At 38.4% G+C, this 20300-nt stretch overlaps 1 long non-coding RNA gene across 13 annotated transcripts in view; it reads right to left on the reverse strand.

The window, feature by feature from the left end:
• The window catches only part of LOC103552449 (uncharacterized), a 176255-nt gene that overhangs the window by 124152 nt on the left and 31803 nt on the right, over nt 1-20300 (reverse strand). For all 13 annotated transcript variants that reach the window (XR_011538943.1, XR_011538946.1, XR_011538937.1 and 10 more), the window contains 2 exons: nt 19144-19311; nt 13517-13593 (listed from right to left, as the gene is read on the reverse strand). This is a non-coding gene — a long non-coding RNA (uncharacterized lncRNA). The remainder of the gene's footprint in view (nt 1-13516; nt 13594-19143; nt 19312-20300) is intronic.

Consider the following 20300-nt stretch of genomic DNA (forward strand, 5'->3'; position numbering starts at 1 on the left):
TTATTTCACTGTCAATTATGAAGTATACCTTCACTTAGCAGAAAATTCTAAACTGGCAGTTATGTTCTTTCATCATTAAATATGTCATTACACTGTCTTCTGGCTCCCATCATTTCTGTTAAAAAATCAGCTCTGTCTTATTGTTACCGGTTTGAAGGTAACGTGTCTTTTTTCTTTGTATATTTTAATATTTTCTTTTTGTCTTCCATTTTCAGCAGTTTGACTCTGACCTGCCAAAGTGTCAGACTGTCATTTACCCTGCTTGGACTTTAGACACTGCTTGAATCTATTAGCTATTATCTTTGGGTAGATTTGAAAAACTCTTGAAAGATTATCTTTTCAAATATTGCTTCTTCCCCATCCTCTGTCTCCTTCCCTTCTGGAACTCCAAGTTCTTCTACGGTAGAACTTCACTGAGACAGCTTTTAAAAGATGTGCTTCCAGAGGAAGGGATGCCACTCAAAGGAAGGGCTGTGGAGCGAGAAACAGTGATGAGCAGGAACTGGCCAACATCGGGGTAAATATAAGCGGGAATTTATTACATAACACACTATTTAATTATTACTTAGAACTTATTTAAAGAGTATAAAAATAAGTCAGAACTAAAATAAGGACATGATAGATCTGAGGAAATGTGGTATTTAAGTGTGCTAAGAATTCGTACTTTTCAGGTGAGGGACAAAGATATCGATTAAGGAACTTTTCAAAGTCACATGCGTGCTTAAAGTTTAAGACTATTTATATAAAGATGAGAAATAGGTATTAAAACTTTCAAAGTGTTATTGGAGCAACAGGATTTCTAAATAAAACAACGTACTAAAAGCTTGAAAAAAGGGAAAAATGGAGCATATCGGGAAAAACAGAACAAACAGAATTCACAAAATAGGATAGCAAAAATAAATGATGAATACATCAGTTTAACTGAATTTGACAGTTACATAAAGATTCAGGTTTTATTAAATAAAATGCAGGTATATTCTGTTTAAAAGAGGCACACTAAAAACACGAGCATACAGAAAGATTACAAGCAAACGGATGGCAAAATATATACTACGCATTCAGTAATAAAAAAAAAAGTTCTACTGCAGGGGTCAGCAAAATTTTTCTGTAAAGGGCCAGATAAATATTTTGGGCTGTCACATCTACTGAACTCTACCATTGTAGTAAGAAAGCAGCCATAGATGATATGTAAACAAATAAGTTTACAAACATGTAAACAAATATTATGTTCTAATAAAGCTTTCTTTATGAAAACACGTGGTAGGCCATATTTGGCCCATGAGCCATAGTTTGCTGACCTTTTGGTCTATTGAAAGGTCATAATCATGGGTCTAATAGATATCAAAGGAATATTTTAAGATACAAAGAAATTGGGGCCGGTCTGTTGGCATACCAGTTAAGTTTGTGTGCTCAGTGTCGGCAACCTGGGGTTCACGGGTTCGAATCCCAGGTGTGGACCTATGCACCACTCATCAAGCCGTGCTGTGGCGGTGTCCCACATACAAAACAGAGGAAGACTGGCACAGATGTTAGCTCAGCAACAACCTTCCTCAAGAAAAAGAGGAAGATTGGCAACAGAGGTTAGATCAGGACCAATCTTTCTCACCAAAAAAGAAGATAAAATAAATAAATTGATATAATGATTTTATAAGAAAAATCACTTTCAGAAGCTGAAATAGGTATTCAGCAAAAATGGAGGCAAAGGAATTGGATCAGGATGGTGGACAACCTGAGTTTTTCCTTCTTTACCCATCATTAACCAATCATTTATTTCCTTTTCCCTCACCCCACCTTATACTAGTTCTAGACAAGGTAAAAACTAAGGCATCAGCTTGGGAGAGTGATTTCAGAGAGCACATGGTCCAGAGTTTATGAGAACAGAATCCCCAGAAATTGTAGGAAAGAATGTAAGTGATCTTATGGGGATATTACTGGGGCAGCTCTTCTGTAGCCACTTTTGCTATGAGAGTTAAATAGAGTACAGGACCACCGCCCGTGATAGAAGAAGTTCCCAAAACTAACTGACCCCACTAGTATTTATGGGTAATTATTTAGGAAAAGATACGAAGACACCAACCACCACTTATACTCAGCATTATAATCACAAACTGTAATACAGCATTTAAAAGTTACTTGTTGTCTCTTAATTATAATTCTTACCACTAGGTGGCACTCATCCAAAGTGGAATTTACCCAGGAAGGTGACACAAAGCTTGCAAACTGACATGGCCTGACTCTGGCCCACAAATGTGTTTTGATTGGCCTGTCGTGTTCTCAAAAATTTGTATTACTGCTCAATGCTTAAGATTTGGAAAGTCCATATTATGAAACTGTATTTCTTGCTTCTCTTGAAAGATAGATCTGACAACATTGGGCCTTTACTCCTGCTGCCAGCAGCCAGCTGGCTCTCGCAGGCCTTGGTGTGGAGCGAGCACGCACTCTCATGTCAGGCAGGGCTTCCATCTCATTGGGTCGGCTTCAATCATCTAAGGCCCTGTCTGGCCCTGTGGGTACTTAACTTTGTGATCCTGCATTACAGTTGGACCAGAAGGTCTCTTGCAATGGCTGTTTATTAAAAAAAAACTAAGAAAAATATAATTTAATACTGGGATGTACTTCAGAAATATAGACATAAAGTTATAAGAGAAGAAATAAGACAGGAATCAAGATCTGGTTACCAGATTATCGAATGAATCTTGAATTAATGAAAGTAAAGGAGCCTCAGAGGAAGGTAAGAGCAAGACAGTATAAAAAGGTAAAGAACAATAGCATCCAGCAAACGTGTACCAGGTCCAGTGGGCTACGCACTTTATGTAGATTCACGCATTTAATTCTCAGCATCATTCTTTGAGGTGCATTGTTTCCTTCCCATTCCACAGATAAGAAAAGTGAGGCCCAGAGTTGAGTAACTTGTCCAAAGTCAAAGATCGTAAGCAGCAGACCTGGGTTTAAGCCCAGGTAGGTCTCATGCAAAGCCCAAGCTTTCAGCTTCGACTCTATGGCCCTTGCTGCACAGAGATTACTTGATGATCAGTTTGAGATGCAGTTTAGTTTGCTTTGCCATTCATGCTGAATTTTTCTGAGCCCTGAAACTAATCAATCCTGATTTTCCCCGCTCAGCGAGGACACAATTTCTGAAGGAAGACAGCAGATGAACGCTTCTCTGTCTTCTGCATTTTGAAGAGAACAGAAGTAAAGGTTCCCTATCAGATAGCAGCATGGGCCACTTGCATTGTAACCAACCTTTCCCTCCTCTCTTCAAGATTCTCCTTCCTGCGAGAACTCCAAACCTCCCAGGGATGCTTACCCCATCCTGAAAGAGAACCAGAAAACCTGCTCCATCAGTGGCGGATGCCATTCTTTTTTACAATTGCTGCCACACGATGTCGCTGCTGAAACGCAGGGAGCATAGCCACCCACGTAGGGTCCCTGCTGCACAATGTTGCTGCTGAGGCCGGGTGGGTGCTGTGGCTGGTAACCAGGGCAGAGGAGAGCCTTGATGACCTACATGCACCACTGCCATCCATCATGCATCTGGCAGCAGTGTCTTGACAGGGAGAAGAAATCTCTCCTTAGTATCACTTTCAACGATGATAATTATATGCCATTGTAGACCTGGGTCCCCCACGACTTCGGGATTATTTAAGAGACTACTGTCATGTGTGGGTTAATGACAGGGAAATATTCTGAGAAACGCATCGTTAGGTGATTTTGTCTTTGGCCAACATCATAGCATGTACTTACACAATCCTAGATGGCACAGCCTAGGCTATACGCTGTAGCCTATTGCTCCTAGTCTACAAACCTGTACAGCATGTTACTGTACTGAATACTGTAGGCAACTGTAACACAATGTATCTGTGTATCTAAACATAGGAAAGGTACAGTAAAAGTACGGTATAAAAGATAAAAAGTGATACACCTGTATAGGGCACTTAGCACAGATGGAGCTTGCAGGTCTGGAAGTTGCTCTGGGTGAGTGAGTGAGTGGTGAGTGAATGTAGAGGCCTAGGACATCACTGGACACTACCGTAGACGTTACAGACACTGTACACTTAGGCTACACCAAAATTATAAAAAATTTTCCTTCTTCAATAATAAATTAACCTTAGCTTACTATAACTCTTTAACTCTATAAACTTTAAAATTTTTTTAACTTTTTGACTCTTTTGTAATAACACTTAGCTTAAAACACAAACACATTGTACACCTGTACAAATTTTTTTTCTTTCTTTATATCCTTATTCCATAAGCTTTTTCCTACTTTCAAAATTTTAAATTTTTTTTACTTTTTAAACATTTTTGTTAAAAACTAAGACAATGAACACACACATTAGCCTAGGCCTACAGAGGGTCAGGATCATCAATATCACTGTCGTCCACCTCCATATCTTGTCCCACTGGAAGGTCTTCAGGGACAATAACATGCATGGAGCTGCCATCTCCTGTGATAACAATGCCTTCTTCTGGAATACTTCCTGAAGGCCCCGCCTGAGGCTCTTCTTGAGGTGTCACTCTTTCCAGAAATATGTCAATGGTGGTTTGCTTGGTCTGTTTCTTTTTTTATCATAGATTTGCTTGTAAGCAGATAATGCACCATGAACATTCCTCTCCATTAATGAAAACCTTGTGGTGTTGGGGTCTATGTTTTCAAACTTTCTAAGGAGCTGGTTGAGGTCGGCAAAAGCTTCTGTTAAACCCTTCACGGTGAATTTTCTTAGAGGGTTTTCTTTTTCTTCTCCTGCGGTTTCCTTTTCTCTTGCCTCTTCTTCAGCTATGGATTCCTATTTGAGTTCCAACAACTCTTTGTTAGTCAATTCCCTCAGAACCACCTCTAGGAGCTCCTCAATGTCATCCTCCTCTACACTCAGGTTAAAGCTGTTTGCCATCTCAACAACAGCCTTGTTGATTTCTGCAACCTCCTCATCCTTGGTAAATCCTTTGATGCCATAGACAAACCCCTTGAGTGTCTTCTTCCAGATGCCATTCATAAACTCCTTAGTGACATCACCTTAAGTCCAAGCAAGGTTAAAGTAGTAGGCCTTACAAGCTGCTATAACTCATTGATCCACTGGCTGGATCAAATTGGTGGTGTTTGGAGGGAGAAAGACCTTTTTGATATTGGGATGAAGATCACCAATAAACGGAGGATGTCTAGGATGTTATTGTTACTAGCAACAATAAGCAAAATCTTGAAAGGCATGTTATTCTTCAAAGAGTACTTCTCCATTTCACTGGCACAGCAATTCAGGAGGGCATCTTGGAAGAGGAGCTGTGTCATTCCTGGCTTCTTACTGCTTCTGTCATGCACTGGCAGTGTGTGCTTACTGATATGCTTGAAGGCCCTGGGGTTCTCACTGTGACAGATTACAAAGGATTTCAATTTGTAGCCTGCAATATGGCCCCTCAGAAAGATTGTTATCCTGTCCTTAAAATCCTTGAAACCTGGCATTGACTTGGCCTGCTGATGGATGAAAGTCTTTTCAGGCATCCATTTCGAGAATATCTCCTTTTTTAGCCAAGGAAGAGTAACACTCCTTTATGGCAACGCCTGACCTTGGTGCAAAAGCAAGCTGTAAGCTTAATGCTTGTAAATCTTTCTACTGCTTGAAGAATTACTCTGCATAGGTTGAATCACCTTGTATGGATTAAAGCAGCAAATTTTAGTTTCAGAGACTTGGATGTGGACTTGCCATGTGAAGCATCCTCAGCGGCTCAATGCCAAGTGGATGATCTCCAAATATCTTCTTGTTAAAAAATAGCTGGTATCATTATTGTTTGCCATAGAAGAGCTAGGGGAGCATGCAACTGAACGACAAATGATATTTAAATGAAGTTTCCAATTCAGTAAAGATTTTTCTCTTATAATCTCACTATATGCCAATGTTCTTTCTCATGGAAATATTTCTGTATCTTTGAGTACAGATATGAGATGAAGAATAAATATGAAGAAAATGCTGAGCATGGATTTGCGGATCATGAAATGATTAGACGAGAAATGACCTTTATAAATTGTCCATTTTGTTCTGGATATATAGTAATATAGACATATAGTCAACTCTCAACTAACCAGAACAAAGGGAAATTCACAAATAACCCAAGGCCATAGTTGAAATAAACTATGCATCATCTTCTACTGCTTCCCAACGCCCTTCTACCAACTTATAAGCAGCCTATTCCCAAGGCTTGGCTCAAAATTTCCTAAAGTCTTCATCCAGGGGAAGGGGGAGGGCATTCTACTGAATATCAGTGGCAATAAGTGATAAATAACCATTGTCTAATTTCTGAGTCCTGCTGCATTATTACCATAGTTAATTAGGAATTCAATTACTCTATCCCATGATAATTGAGAAGTGCCCATATCCTAATCTATAATATCTTCCACAAAGTAGAATTGCACATCCTCTCTTGTCAATCAGTTCTAGAGATAATCAGCCAAGGAAATAATTTTCTAAAATAGTATAATATTGATTACTTTCCCTATGAATTAAGAAAGATGATTTCCTGAGAAGTCACATATGTTTAAAATGGAGGGTATTAAGTAAGTGGTATGTTTTACATCAGTGATAGAAGAACTCCCAAAGCAAAAAGTAAAAGTTCAGAATTATAGAAAGGTGTAACAGATCATGAAATTCAATCTTTTAACTTCTTCACTTCCAGATAAGGAATCTCATTGCATTCAAGATGAATCTTCCCATCTGTTAAATGAAGATCTCCAAATGATTTGACCTCAATTGCACAGTTGGCTACTGGGGTGGAAAAAAAGCTAAAATTCCAGCTAAAGTACTTTCTATTACCACATATGGCATTAGAACTAATCAGGCACTGTCTTCTAAAACCATTTCCCCCTCCCCCCCGCCAAAATCAGTGACATTCTACATGAGAATTCCAGGATACAGTTTTTAGAACATTTGGCTGGAGCTAAGAAGGAAAGTTGCTGGTATTGTGGCTATTCTTTTGTGGTTTATAGGCAGTCCAAACATCAGTTGTCTGTTGTTATATTTCAATTCTCAAAGACTGTGATGGGATCCCATGTTATGGTATGCTTAAAATAAAAACAGAGAGATTTCCTTTCTGAGGCTGTGGGATGACATGCAGTTCTGTGCCACTTCATCAGAACTCTGTCTTTGACCAGAGCATTTATTACAAAGTGCAGTAAGTGGAACAGAACCACAAGAGAAACATTAGAGCTCTTCCTCCCTTTCTGAATTAGTCTGAGAGAGGATTTTCCTTCAGAAATCACGTCTGCCTCAGTGCTGACTGTGCTCAATAGTTCTGTCTCACTGAATGAATTTCCCATGGTGTCTACAAAGAAAATACCTGAGCGAGTTGGGATCTGGGCAAATACACATTTTATAGCCTCTTTCATTGAATGTCCTCTCTTCTTTGGAATGGAATTATATTATCAAGTCATCTTTGGGAATTGGGTGGGCAGAGATGTATTCAGATTTAGTTCCAATGAGTTCAAGGCTCAGGACAGAATATGTAAACGAAGATGTCCTTCGGCAATGAGGAAAAATAAATTGAGCAAGGCTAAACTTTTGGAGTTTGAAAAACTGAAACAAAGGAATTTATTGTGTGTGGAGTTAACTAACATATGCAGACCAGAGTTCTAAAAGTCTGCCACCAGCTTTTCAATCAGTTCCTGTTACCACCATATTGGTTTGGGTTCATCGCAGCCAACTTTGCATCCCTATTCTTCTTCGGTGATCCTGAGATGATTAAAGAGCTGAGGATTTTAATTTGTTTTTTTATTTTTAATCTTTATTTTCCCTTTTTCTTAAAAAAAAGTTTGAAGTTGGCTGGAACTTCTATTACATAGTTGCCTGAGGCTGCGCTGGAGCTGGAAAGTTGTGGAATAAATCAAAGCAAGCTGTGCTCTTGTGTTTCAGAATTATTAAACATTTACATTTGACTGGTCAAACAGTGTCTTTTTCCTACATGTATACACCCTTGATTGAGCGGCCGAGTTTGGTGCCTATAATTTGGAAGATACCTCATTCTATCAGAAGGCATATTTTAGGCCCAATTCAGCTATACTTTGCTGGTGGAATAGAAAATTTAACTTCAAAGGTAAACTTAAAAAAAAAAAACCTTATGCTTACAGAGTACATAAATATTCTAAAACAGCAAAGCAAAGAAAATGATGTTTATGATGCTAATTACTGAACTTTACCAGTCCAATCTAAGACATATTAAAAAGTTCATCAGATTGGCAACAGACCTTATTCAGTTGTTAAGCTTTCACCTTATTTTCCCCCTAAGGTCAGAGCACCAATCCTGAAGGAAGAGGCTAGAAAAATCTGAATAATGTTCTACAGAAATCCAAGAATAAAAGAATGCTAAGGTAATTTCTACTTTTTTGGGATCCTAAGGTCATACGCTTTTGGGGTTGAAAAAGCTCATGAAGCTTTCAAAGATGACATATATGTAACCAAAAGAGAAATGGAGTACACTGTACTCTAGTTTCTGTGTGAGTTGTAGGTGATAATATTTAAGATGGAAAACCAAGCTAAACTCTAATAATTTTCTCTGGAAGAAAAGTCATTTAGATTACCTACTTTCTTGTCGCCATTTTCCAAGAGCTTTTTTGTGAATATTCCACGATTTGCATACTTTGCAGATTGGGAAATACAGTGGTTATCCACAATAGTTAATGAGAACAGCCCAAGATTTCCATTTTTCCATAGAGTTTCAAAACCTCTAGGCTAAGTCATCCTCTCTTTGACGTATCCTTAAACATTACACCTAGTATCAGATTATTCCATCACATAGCATTTTGTTAAAATATATTGAAATAAGTATATAATATGATATTTCCTGCGGTACAATATTCCCACCTTGCGAATATTCCCAACAGTGATTGCTCATAATCACATTATGTCTGAGTGGTGATTAAGGGGATGTTTAATAGATTAGCTTTCCTATTCTTCTGCATAGTCAGCTCTTCCCTGGCTCCCATTAATGTTTGCTTTTAACCAGATTTCCCTTAAATGATAAAGTAAAAGGGACAAGAATCAGAAAGATTGTGAATGGATAACCACTGTGTTGTTTCATCCCCAGCACTGATCTGGGGCGCTGATGAAGAGATAGTTACATATGATAGAAATAATCCTTTCGGTCTTCATCTTCTGTCCTTATGACCAAACCAGTCGGGTTCAATTATGGCCTCAAGAATGTGTCTAGGCCTCAGAAATCATAGATTCCAATATCCCTCACTCCCACCACAACCTCCTCACCTTCCATTTCTCAGAGGATCTCATCGCTACCCCCAAAGACCTCCCTCTCCTTAGTTCCTCCTCTCCCCTCAGCCAAGTATATGTGCCCTCTCAGCAAGAGCTTTACTACCTACCCTGAACCTCATGATTGAGCTTCTTTGTACCTTTTCACCAGTACCTCAGTTTACCTATATCCTATCCTCCTGCTAGACCTACTCTTCATATTACCTGACCCTGGGACAAAAGACAAGGAATAATCCACCTTTTCTCCTACTCTATCAGGGACTGAGCCCTGCTGGAGAAAGTCGCACGATCCTGCAAACTGATGAAGTCAAACTTCAAGGCTCTAGCTTCACAAGGCTTTGGCGCCTCCTATCTGCCCTTTCATTAGCTAACGGCTAATGTGAGTTTTCCCTCCCATTCCATGCAATGACTTCACAATCTAAACCATCACTTCCTTGCCATTAAATTCACAATCCAACTTCCAGTCCCCTACCTTCTTGTTGTCATACATCTTCTCAATGTCACCTTCTACTTAGATTATGCTTAAAGCTTTCAGTGGTTTGTTTGTTTGGTTGGTTTTTGATTCTGAACTTTCCACCCTATTTAAAAACTTATTTACCACCAATCCATTTTTACCTTCTTTCCTCTGGTCTAAGTTGTCCCTACTCAAGTGACAGCCAACCACCTAGCCCTTGACTCTGTGCAGCTCATTCTTTTTAGAATTTATGTCCTTGTTCTCCAAAACATATGATTTTTTTACTTTTATTCCTACTTCTATAAGTGGAGTCTCTTTCTTTCACATGTTCTTTAATTTTAGATTTTTTCCTCAGTTTCTTGTCTTAAGCATAGACAAAAATTGTGTAAAATTAACTCATCTTATGTCATTTTTAACTATCATCAGTATGTTTTTGACTTCCAAATCTATGTTTTCAACTCAACTCCCTCTCCTTCTTGAGATTTAAACAAATATTTTCACTAGCTGGACCCAATTATTAACTTTTGAGAGGAACCTAAATCAAATATTCTAAAACTAACCTCCTCCCACTACCCTGCATCCCTTCCCTAAACCCTTCTATATACCCAACATCCACTGGCTCTACAAACAGCCACCTTAACTCAAGCTTGAATCGGTGTACCTTTCAGCACCCTACTCCCTCACTGTTTATATCACACCCTTAACTTAGTCATTGACTATATCTCAAATACTCTGGTGCCTAGAGCCCACTTCTCCATCTACACTATAAATGCTAGGCATCAGGCTGCCATCACAACCCTCTTGGAGATGCAAAAGACGCATAAACAATCTCTCTGCTCCTGGTTTTGTCTCTTCATTTTCATTCTCCACAAAGCTTCCGATCACTCGTCTTAGATGAAGGCTGATTACAACATTTTCCAGTTTAATATCCTTCAATGATCATCTACAGAATAACATCTGGACAACTTACTGTGATACTTCTTCACGATCTAACCCTTGCCTACCCCTTCAGCTATGAACCCCCTGCCTCAAACTTGATGCTGCTGCAGCAACATGGAACAGATCGTATTTCCAAGATTCTTAAAACTGTTTCTCTCCTTGTTGCTTTCACTCATGTGATAACTTTTTCCGTTTTTTTTTTAAATGGAAGCTTTAAAAGCAAAATATCCAGTAGAATTGTATTGTGAAATATTTCCATAAACAGTGGGAGTTAGAGGTAAATCTCCTCTGATAGCCTTTTCCCCTTTTGTCCTCCAGGATTCAATAACGTACCAACTCTCTGGGTTTTTTTCCTATAAAATGAAGTTATTCAGTGAAAGTTCGCCCATCATCTTTGTCAGAGAATAATTTCCCCTAGTGAATATACAGTACACATAATTTTAGCATACATTGGATCTAATAATGATTGAAAAGTTATAAACCTGTTCTGAGATGTCTGGTAAAGTCCAGGTCCTTCAGAAGTGGGAAGATGCTAAAAATCACAAGGAGTAAAGAGCTAAAAGAAACTGGAGGATTTGAAAGGACAAACATCCTTGCTGTAGGTGAAGATAGCATGTGTCACCAGTTCCTTCCATATCTCCTAATAATGGCCCATTTTCTCATTGCCATGCTGTGAATTATTACAGTGTTGGGTAGATTCTGAAATTAGGAGGTAATACCAAAAAGTGGCAATGAAAAGAGGGTTTTGGGTGGTATTTGTATATCTTGGTCTAAAATGTATTCCTTTGAAGCAAGTTTGAAATGTTGTGAGAAGCTGGTGTCACCTGATGTTCATTTGGATATGCCATTGTCCTTGTAAAGGCAGGTGACAGGTAACTGCAAGCAGGACCTGTCTTTGCTTTTATTAAGCTTCTCCTGTGTCTCATAGGGACTATAATGGGAAGGAGTCTTTCTAACATCTTTTGCCTGAAGTTTCCTATCTCATTTTCTGTATCAGATGCCAATGGTGCCTGCCTTACACCTCCTCAGTCTCACTCTTGATTTCAGCCATGTCTATGGCAAACAGTTCATGATGGCTTTGTCTTATGTTGTGCTATCATAACTAATCCCCTCAAGTGCCCAAGCTTTCTGCCCAGGGCTTCTCATTATTGCAGCATATGACACAGAAGACCGTTCTGCATGCATACATTTGCATGTTGGCAAAACAAGAAGAATGGGAAAGTCCCCATATAAAGAAAAATGGCTACCAGCCACTCCATCTGTCACCACATTGTATCCCTTCCTCATAATCAAAAGAGGCAGATTATAGTAAAAACATACTATGTCCACAGGTGGCTAGCAGGGAAATTCAAATAAAGATGAGCACACAGCCAGTAATCACAATACATTTGAGGGAAAACTATAAAGTAATAGAGCTAATGGAGGCAAACTAAATGAAACTTTAGAAAATGGAGACACCTTCCCCCCCAGAGAGTTTCAGGAAGATATTGTATCCATAAAAATCTCAAAAAGAGATCTATAAAATTTAATAATTCATCATTAGCTTAAAAAATACTGCAGAGATTGTATAAACAGTAAAATGAACAAAGGATAAGAGACATAGCGTGTATATCCAGAAGTTCCAGAGGCAGTTCCTGAGGAAGACGGCACAGAGAACAAAGAGAGGGAGTGGTTCGTAAAATAAATACAAAATGAGAGAAGAAAATGTCCTAGGATTGAAAAAGACTTGGTGTAAGGTTGAAAGAGCTTGTTTAAGTGTTAAGCAGAGTAGCTTAAAAAATCATATAGAAAGCTCCAACTTTAGTACACATAAAAGTAAAATATCAAAGCATCAAGGACAAATTCTAAAATGTAGAAGAGAAGAAAATATAAAATATTACTATAAAATAATAAGTATGAATTTCCCTAGATGTGGTAAGAGGATTGTGGCAAATAGAAGATTGTTCTTACTCTTTAGAGAAATATGCTGAATAATTCGAGGTGAAATCCCTCGATGGCTGCAACTTATTATCAAATGGTTAAACAAAAGAATGTACACACGTATAGAGAGGGGCACATCAAGCAAATAAGGCTACATACTCATCTAGGTGGCAGGTATTTGAGTATTTCCTACACCATTCTTCCAACTTCCCTATTTGTTTGAAAACTTTCCTACTATAAAACTGGGGAAAACTTCTCAGGATCCTGTTGACTGTCAACTAACAACCAAAAATTATCTCCAAACTATCAGGTGTCAGACTGAAATTAGACATTTCACTAGTAACACTAGATACACAAAGAAAATGGAGCGGTATCTTCTAAGTTCTGAGAAAAATAACCTTTTGACTTTCCCAGCTAAATAAATTATTATTCAAATGTAATGGCAAACAAAGTGATTAGAAACTATAAAATTTACCAATTTCAAATTGCATTTAATAGAATTCCTAAAGGACATATACCAATAAAATTAATGAATTCAAGATGAAGCCAAATTAAGCATTAAGCATATAGAGTCAGTAAACTATTCATCTAATCTCCTTCCTAAAAATCCACTAAAAATAATATGAAAGAAAAAAAGATCTAAACCGACAAATACAAAGAGAACACGGGAAGGAGGACAGCAGCAGAGGAAGAATTTCAATCAATTTTTAAAGAACATTAACATATATGGATTTAATAAGGCTAAGGCAGCCACGGTCACAAAGCCAGACAGTGCATGAAGAGGAACAGTTCACTTGCCAGGACTGGGAGGGTTTAGGACTAGGGAGACTCAAAGTGCAGAGGAAAGTGATGAGGAGGCATACGACAAAATTGAATTTTTGTTAGTACAAAAATTGTATACAGTTAACTCTTCCACCCTCTTTCCCACCCCACGCATAGCTAAGCTCCTCCTATCTCTCACCTCAGGGAAGAGATTGGCAGCTTCTTCTCTGAAGAACTTAGTGGTCCTTGGGATGTACTTCCACCAATGGTATTTTGCTGAAACAAGAAAAAACAGCCAATGAATGAGTAGTCCTCAAGCTAAACAAGAAAAACAGCCAATGAATGAGTAATCCTCCAGTTAAACAAGAAAAACAGCCAATGGATGAGTAGTTCTCAAGCTAAACCACACACAGTTTTCGATCTGCTTTTCAGAGTATCACTGTGAAATTTTAATGGAAACGGAACTTTATGAGACATTTGAAGAAAACCTCCCATATGAAAGAAAGATACCAAAATAGTCAGGAAAAAATACCCCTGGAGTTTGAGGTTTTCTTCAAAACTATTGTCTTTAATTAATATCCTCAGAACAATCAGGAAGATATTCCATAAAACCAGAGCAGAGTGCTATGGAAAATGAACAATTGGAGAACAAAAAAGGGCTCTCAGAAATAGAACTTTCTAAAGGACAATACAAGGGCTGAAAGATAAAAATTAAGGCAACCTCCCCAAAAGCATGACCAAAACCCAAAGATGAGTGGGAAAATGTGAGAGAACAATCAATTCAAGACATCCAACATCTTAGTAATAACAAGTTCATTAAAAAAGTAGGAGAAAAAGAAAGGGATGAAATGGTAACTGAGGTAGGGCAGAGAAATTTCCCAAATCAAAATGGCCCACAAAGTGTGGAGCATCACAGGTGGACTATTATTTACTTAATATTTTATATTCAACCAACATGTTAGTAGATATAAAGGAAAAATATTAACTACAATCAACAGGTAAATTTGAAACACTCTTTGTAACAAGCATGTCTGTGTCTCAAATTTGAGGATTATGGCATTTCAGCTTTTGAACACCAAAAAATTACAGAAAACAAATCTTTAACAGAGTTGACAGCCTACAACCTATAGGCCAAATCCAACGTGTAGTCTGCTTTCATACTGTCTGGACCTAAGAAGGGTTTTTCCATTCTTAAAGAGTTACAAAAAGCAAAACAAAGTAAAGAATACGTGACAGAAACCACATGTGGCTTGCAAAACCTAAAATATTTGCTATGTGGGTTTGCTGATCGCCTGTAGTAAGCACAGCAATGAGTTATATGCTCTCTCAATATGCTCTCTCTCTATATGCAATCCTCTTCTAGAGCATGAAAGAGGTTCTAAGACTCCATCATTAAGAAGCTGGGAAATGGAGTCAACTCAAATGCATGGAATATGTGAATAGCTTTTGCCAAGTGGTACCTTATACTATAGGGAGCCTCCACTCAAATGATTTGGTACCGGGCATGTTACTTACATTAACATGAGAAACCAACCAGGGTCGAAGTGGCCCAGGAGCAGTAGAAAGGGCCAGAAAGGAACTAAAGAGAGCATCCTGCACTAAAGCCATTCACATTAAAAACACAGAAAATGTGCTGTGTCTGACCAATCAGCACGTCCTGTTTGTACAAATTTGTATGATTTGTACTAAAATCATTACCATATGGATGAATGTTATGCTCTAAAATTTCTGCTGCTTCTGTAACTTTATCATTTTCATAGATATCTAAGAACCAAAATTTTGCTTATATTGAGGCACTCTCCTCTCTCTTCTCACGTTTGTGAATTTCTTGGCTTAATATATTTCAGGCCAAAGGTTTTCATGGGACGTGGTAGAAAACAAAGAAATCTGAAGCAAAAGGAAATGCAGCCTGTGGACTGAAGCTGTAAAGACCTTATGCTATAGATCAACTTCCAAGATGGCCTCCAACAATCATGCCTCCTGGTATTTACAGCTGTGTAATGCCCTCCCCTTCAGTGGGGGCTGGGCCTAGTGACTTGCGTCTAATGGGTAGAATACTTCCCTTGATTAGGTTCCAAAAATTGTGACTTCTGTCTTACTAACATACTCTCTTGCTGGCTTTAACAACATGTCTGAGGCCCACATGACAAGCAACTGGGAGAAACCTCTGGCTGACAGCCAGTGGGTAACTGAGGCCTTCAGTACAACAGCCAGTGAGGAATTGAATCTCGCTGGCAATCTCCAAATAACCCTGCACCAGATGAACCTGGAGATGGCTGCAGCCAACACCTTGACTGCAGCCTTGTGAAAAACTCTGAAACAGAGGACCCAGTAAGCTGGGCCCAGATTCCTGATCAACAGAAACTGTGAGATAATCACTGTATGTTGTTTTAAACCTCCAAGTTTTGGTGTGATTTGTTACACAGCAATAGATAACTAATACACATTATCATAGGAAGAAAATGTGCATGTTGTTTGTTCTAGGGCCAGTTTGTGTTGCTGCCAGCATCTGAAGATGGTGAATATTCTACAGCACTTAGGAGGGACTGTACCCATGCCAAGACTTTAGTTCAGTTAAATGCCATGTAGTACTAATAGACACAGACATTTCTTCCTCTTTGACTTAATCCATTTTTCTTATTGCTATAATCCAAATATCTAAGATTAAAAAAAAGTCATCTCTACTTTCAGTGGAGCTTCATTTGTCTCTTTGAGAAATATGAATTAGTTACCTTGCCAGATAACCCTTACTGTTGGGGACTGGAACTGGCCACCCCAAGATGTGTCTCTTTGGCATGAGAATTATTTTGGGCTGGTTACTTTTTTAAAAACTGTAGACAGGAAAGAAACTGAAAATTAGGATCCAGTTACCCTTTGTTAAGAGACATTTACATTTGTAAAGGAAATCTCCATCTGTAAAGGTGTCTCCCCCTCTGTACCAGGAAAAAGGGGGGATGACCTTATCTCTAGAAACTCTTATCAATGAGGAAGGCAAGGACTTAAATCTGCATAATAACCTTACTCTTGTTTACTGTGCTTTTTTGGTAACTTCCCATGATCAACTCCCCCATCCCCAACATCCTCCTTTGTCTTTAGCTGAGGGTGGTATTTAAGGGGAGAGCTTCAGCCATTTTGGTGAGTTGCTCCTTTTGCCTGAGTCTTTCCCATGTATACATGTTATAAAGTTTTGTTTAATTTTCTCCTGTTATTGTGTCTCATGTGAATTTAATTCGTTGTCCAGCCAGAAGGACCCAGAGCAGGTAGAGGAAATGTCTTCCTCCCCTACACTTACCAAATAACAGATCCAGTGATAATTAGAAAGATTTATTTTAGAACATTTTGTTACTTTTTAAATGCACAAGTGATAGTGTCATCAAGGAATATTCATTCAAAATATTTTAATATTGAAAATTTTTCAGTAAATTTTATTGTTTTCCAATCATATATGAGAGCTTAATAAGAAACACTGGATATCATCTTGAGCTTTAAATAGAGATAGATATTTTATTCTTTTGTTTTAGAAGATTAAAGTCCACAATATGAGTCTTTTCACATGTTTTTGCTCTTTAGATCATAAATGGATTAATGGTGTTGATTCTTACCTGATTTCATAAGATCAAAGTTGATTAAGAATTTTATTTAGTGAACTGAGTCTGCAGTTTGCTTTAAAATAATGTGTGCAGTGGGTGGAGAAGAAGAACACTGGCCATGAGCTGATGGTTGTTGAAGCTGGTGATGGGTTCATTACACTATTCTCTCTACTTTTGTATTTATTTGTAATTTTCCATATGTGTGACAGACGTATATAAATATTTCATCTCTCAAAGGATCCTACTGCAGTATTAAATGAATTCTTTTTCCTTATAAAATCTCATGCTGCTTTCAAATTTCTTGCTACAGCAACCAGCAAAACAAAGCTTTAACGTTTCCTGTTTTCAATAGGACTGCTTATTTTGAAGGAAACATGCTGGAGAGGCAGCTATAATAATAACAGCCTTTAATAATGACTAAATTTTACTGGTGAGTTTCAGTGAAGCAGACATTATGCCGTGTGCTTAACGTGAATTATTTCACTCTCATCCTCACAGGGATAGTTTTATCCCCGGGGTGAGAGGTTACCAGGAACTTACCTGTAAAATTGACCTGAATAAGTTACTAGTATAACTTATGCATGAGAAACCTAGAAGCTGAATATGAGTCAGAATCTCTATGAAAGCCCAGTGTACATTCTACAGCACTGTATGATATACCGTGGCATTATTTTCTCCTATTGTAATGCTACTCTGGAAAGTTCTTTGATGTCCTACCAAGTTTGATATCTTCTCTTTAAATATTTGATAAATTGTCTGCAACAAAACACTTCCTGACACAGATTCTGGTACATGTTTATATTTTATCTTTCAAGGGTAAATAACATAAATGAGTCCATAACTATTTTCAATGGGAAGGTCTTGCTTAGGGTAGTATTAGAAAATCATAAAGCCAAATAGTTTGATTTAACATTGGCTAGAATTAGAGTCAATACAAGAGGCCAATGAATTTCAAAATAATTAAAAAGAAAAATCTGAAAGAATAATAAGACAGTTGATTGTTATGAGGATCTGTAGAATTCAAAACAGTGAACTAGCTATTGAGAGAAGCTGGAGAATATTTGTCTCATTATCCTATATTCTTATATAAAAAAATTGAGAGTTTATTTTTCCTGGAAATTTTCCCATGGCTTGCTTTTGCATAACAAAAGACCTGGAGACAATGGTGTTTACTTCGTTTTTGTGGGAAATTGTATTGATTCATTATTTGTTTGCTACTTTTAAACTTGCTCATCACCCTTATGGAATTCTGAACCCAGTGACTTTTCTGATGTTGCTAAAACCAACACAACCGCCAATACAAAAGCAGTGTTGATTCTCTAGGAGTTAAATAAGCATTTGTAAGTTTTTTCTTTCTTGCCTAGGATATGGAAGATTTATTTTTAAAATACAACATGAATTTCCAGTGTTTTCATTTCCACTTAGTTTCTGATTTAGCTGTCCTAATAAGTTATCTAGATTTGGATCCTGGCCTACCGTATACTCTATGGCCACTTGCTTTTTCAAGTCTGCTTTCCCATCAGTAAAACAGAAACCCTTGCTCTGATCTGAAGACAGTTATATGGCATGGGTGGCACAAGAATCATGGTAAGTGCTCAAAAAGAAATCATTTCCTCCTTTCATATAAGAGGCAGGTTAATTTTCCTTTTATTTCTACAGAACTTTTTTTTTTTTTTTTTTAAATTGGCACCTGAGCTAACATCTGCTGCCAATCTTTTTTTTCTTCTTCTTCTCCCCAAAGCCTCCCAGCACATAGTTGTATATTCCAGTGCTACATGGGATGCTGCCTCAACATGACCTGATGAGCAGTGTCATGTCCATGCCCAGGATCCAAACCAGTGAAACCTTGGGCTGCCAAAGCAGAGTGCAGGAACTTAACCACTTGGCCATGGGGCCATTCCTTTTTTAAACAAATAATATCATAGTGTTTCACAAGAAATTACCTAGAATTCTCACTTAGTTAAAAAATGTTGATTGGACAATTCATTACGATGATCATATTATTACAGAAGATGAGGCAGAGGGGAAATTTCAGGGTTGTGAATCTGAAAAACCATCATCCTGAAACTCAGAAAAGATTTAAGATATCAGCTGGTCATTCTTTACTTGAGAAAATGTGTTTAGTCAATGAGATAGTTATTTCCAATGCATGTTATGATGTTTGTAAGTTGAGTGTCCTATTATTTTGCTTCTCAGAAATTATTTCCTCATATTAGCTCAATGTTTCCAAACTTACCTGATGATGAGGCTCTCCTAAGTTAAACACAGATGTTCAGAGCCCCCTCCTTGGACAGGCTGATCCGCTGGAGCTGGGGCAGAATCTGTACATTTCACTGTCGCCCCAGGTGGTTCTCACGATCAGGCGAGTACAGGAAAGAGTGCATCAGCTGATCTGCCCGTTTTGCTGATTGGGGGAAAGTGTATACATGCACGTCAACCACTAAAATTACATTTATCCTAAGTCATAGCATGCTCAAATTCAATAATTGTTTCCTCAGAGTTAGCAGTGGGTTAGCAGCCCGCATGGCCGGCAAGTTAATTACAGTGAAGGTTGAGAAGGTGATTCTGCCATACAGCCTTTCTGTGGCAGGGTTATATTTCAGTGCTAATCTATGTGTTTTCTAAGTAATTCCCTCCCTCGCCGCTTTCTCACTGGTACACCGAGGACCTCTTTTCTTCCCTCTCATCCTCCTTCCACCCAGCAAACACAAAAGCAGAAATAGACTGAAAGAAGCTGTCTTAGACCGTGTGGGCTACTATAACAAAATACCATACACTGAGTGGCTTATAAACAACAGCAATTTATTTCTTACAGTTCTGGAGGCTGGAAAGCCCAAGATCAAAGCACCAGCAGATTCGAGGTCAGGTGAGAGCCTGTTTCCTCAGAGACAGCCCTCTTCTTACCGTAACCTCACATAGCAGAAGGAGCTAGGGAGGTCTGTGGGGTCTCTTTTATAAAGGAAGGACACTAATCCCATTCATGAGGGCTCCATCCGCATGATATAAGCACCTCCCAAAGGCTCCACCTCCTAATACCATCACATTGCGTGTTAGGTTTCGACGTGAATTTTGAGGGGGACACAAATATTCAGTCTATGGCAGAAGCCTTTGGCTTCAGTGTCAGACAGCAAGGTTGGAAGACACGCTCGCCAGGATCAGACTGACACAGAAGGAAGAGAGAGGAAGTCAGATACCAAAAGGGGATGGGGGAATGAGTGGCGGACTAAGGGACACAGAATATACATCCTTCCTGTCAAAATCAATTTATCCCTCCTCTCCATTCAATAACACATTTTATGTATAAGTTATCAGCCTGATTGCTCTAATCAGTAACATTTATTACAAATGCCATGTGTGTCTTGCCAAAAGGCTAGAAAGCCCTAAAGGACACTG

The sequence above is a fragment of the Equus przewalskii genome, chromosome 4 (genome assembly GCF_037783145.1).
Source record: "Equus przewalskii isolate Varuska chromosome 4, EquPr2, whole genome shotgun sequence".
Taxonomy (NCBI): Eukaryota; Metazoa; Chordata; class Mammalia; order Perissodactyla; family Equidae; genus Equus; species Equus przewalskii.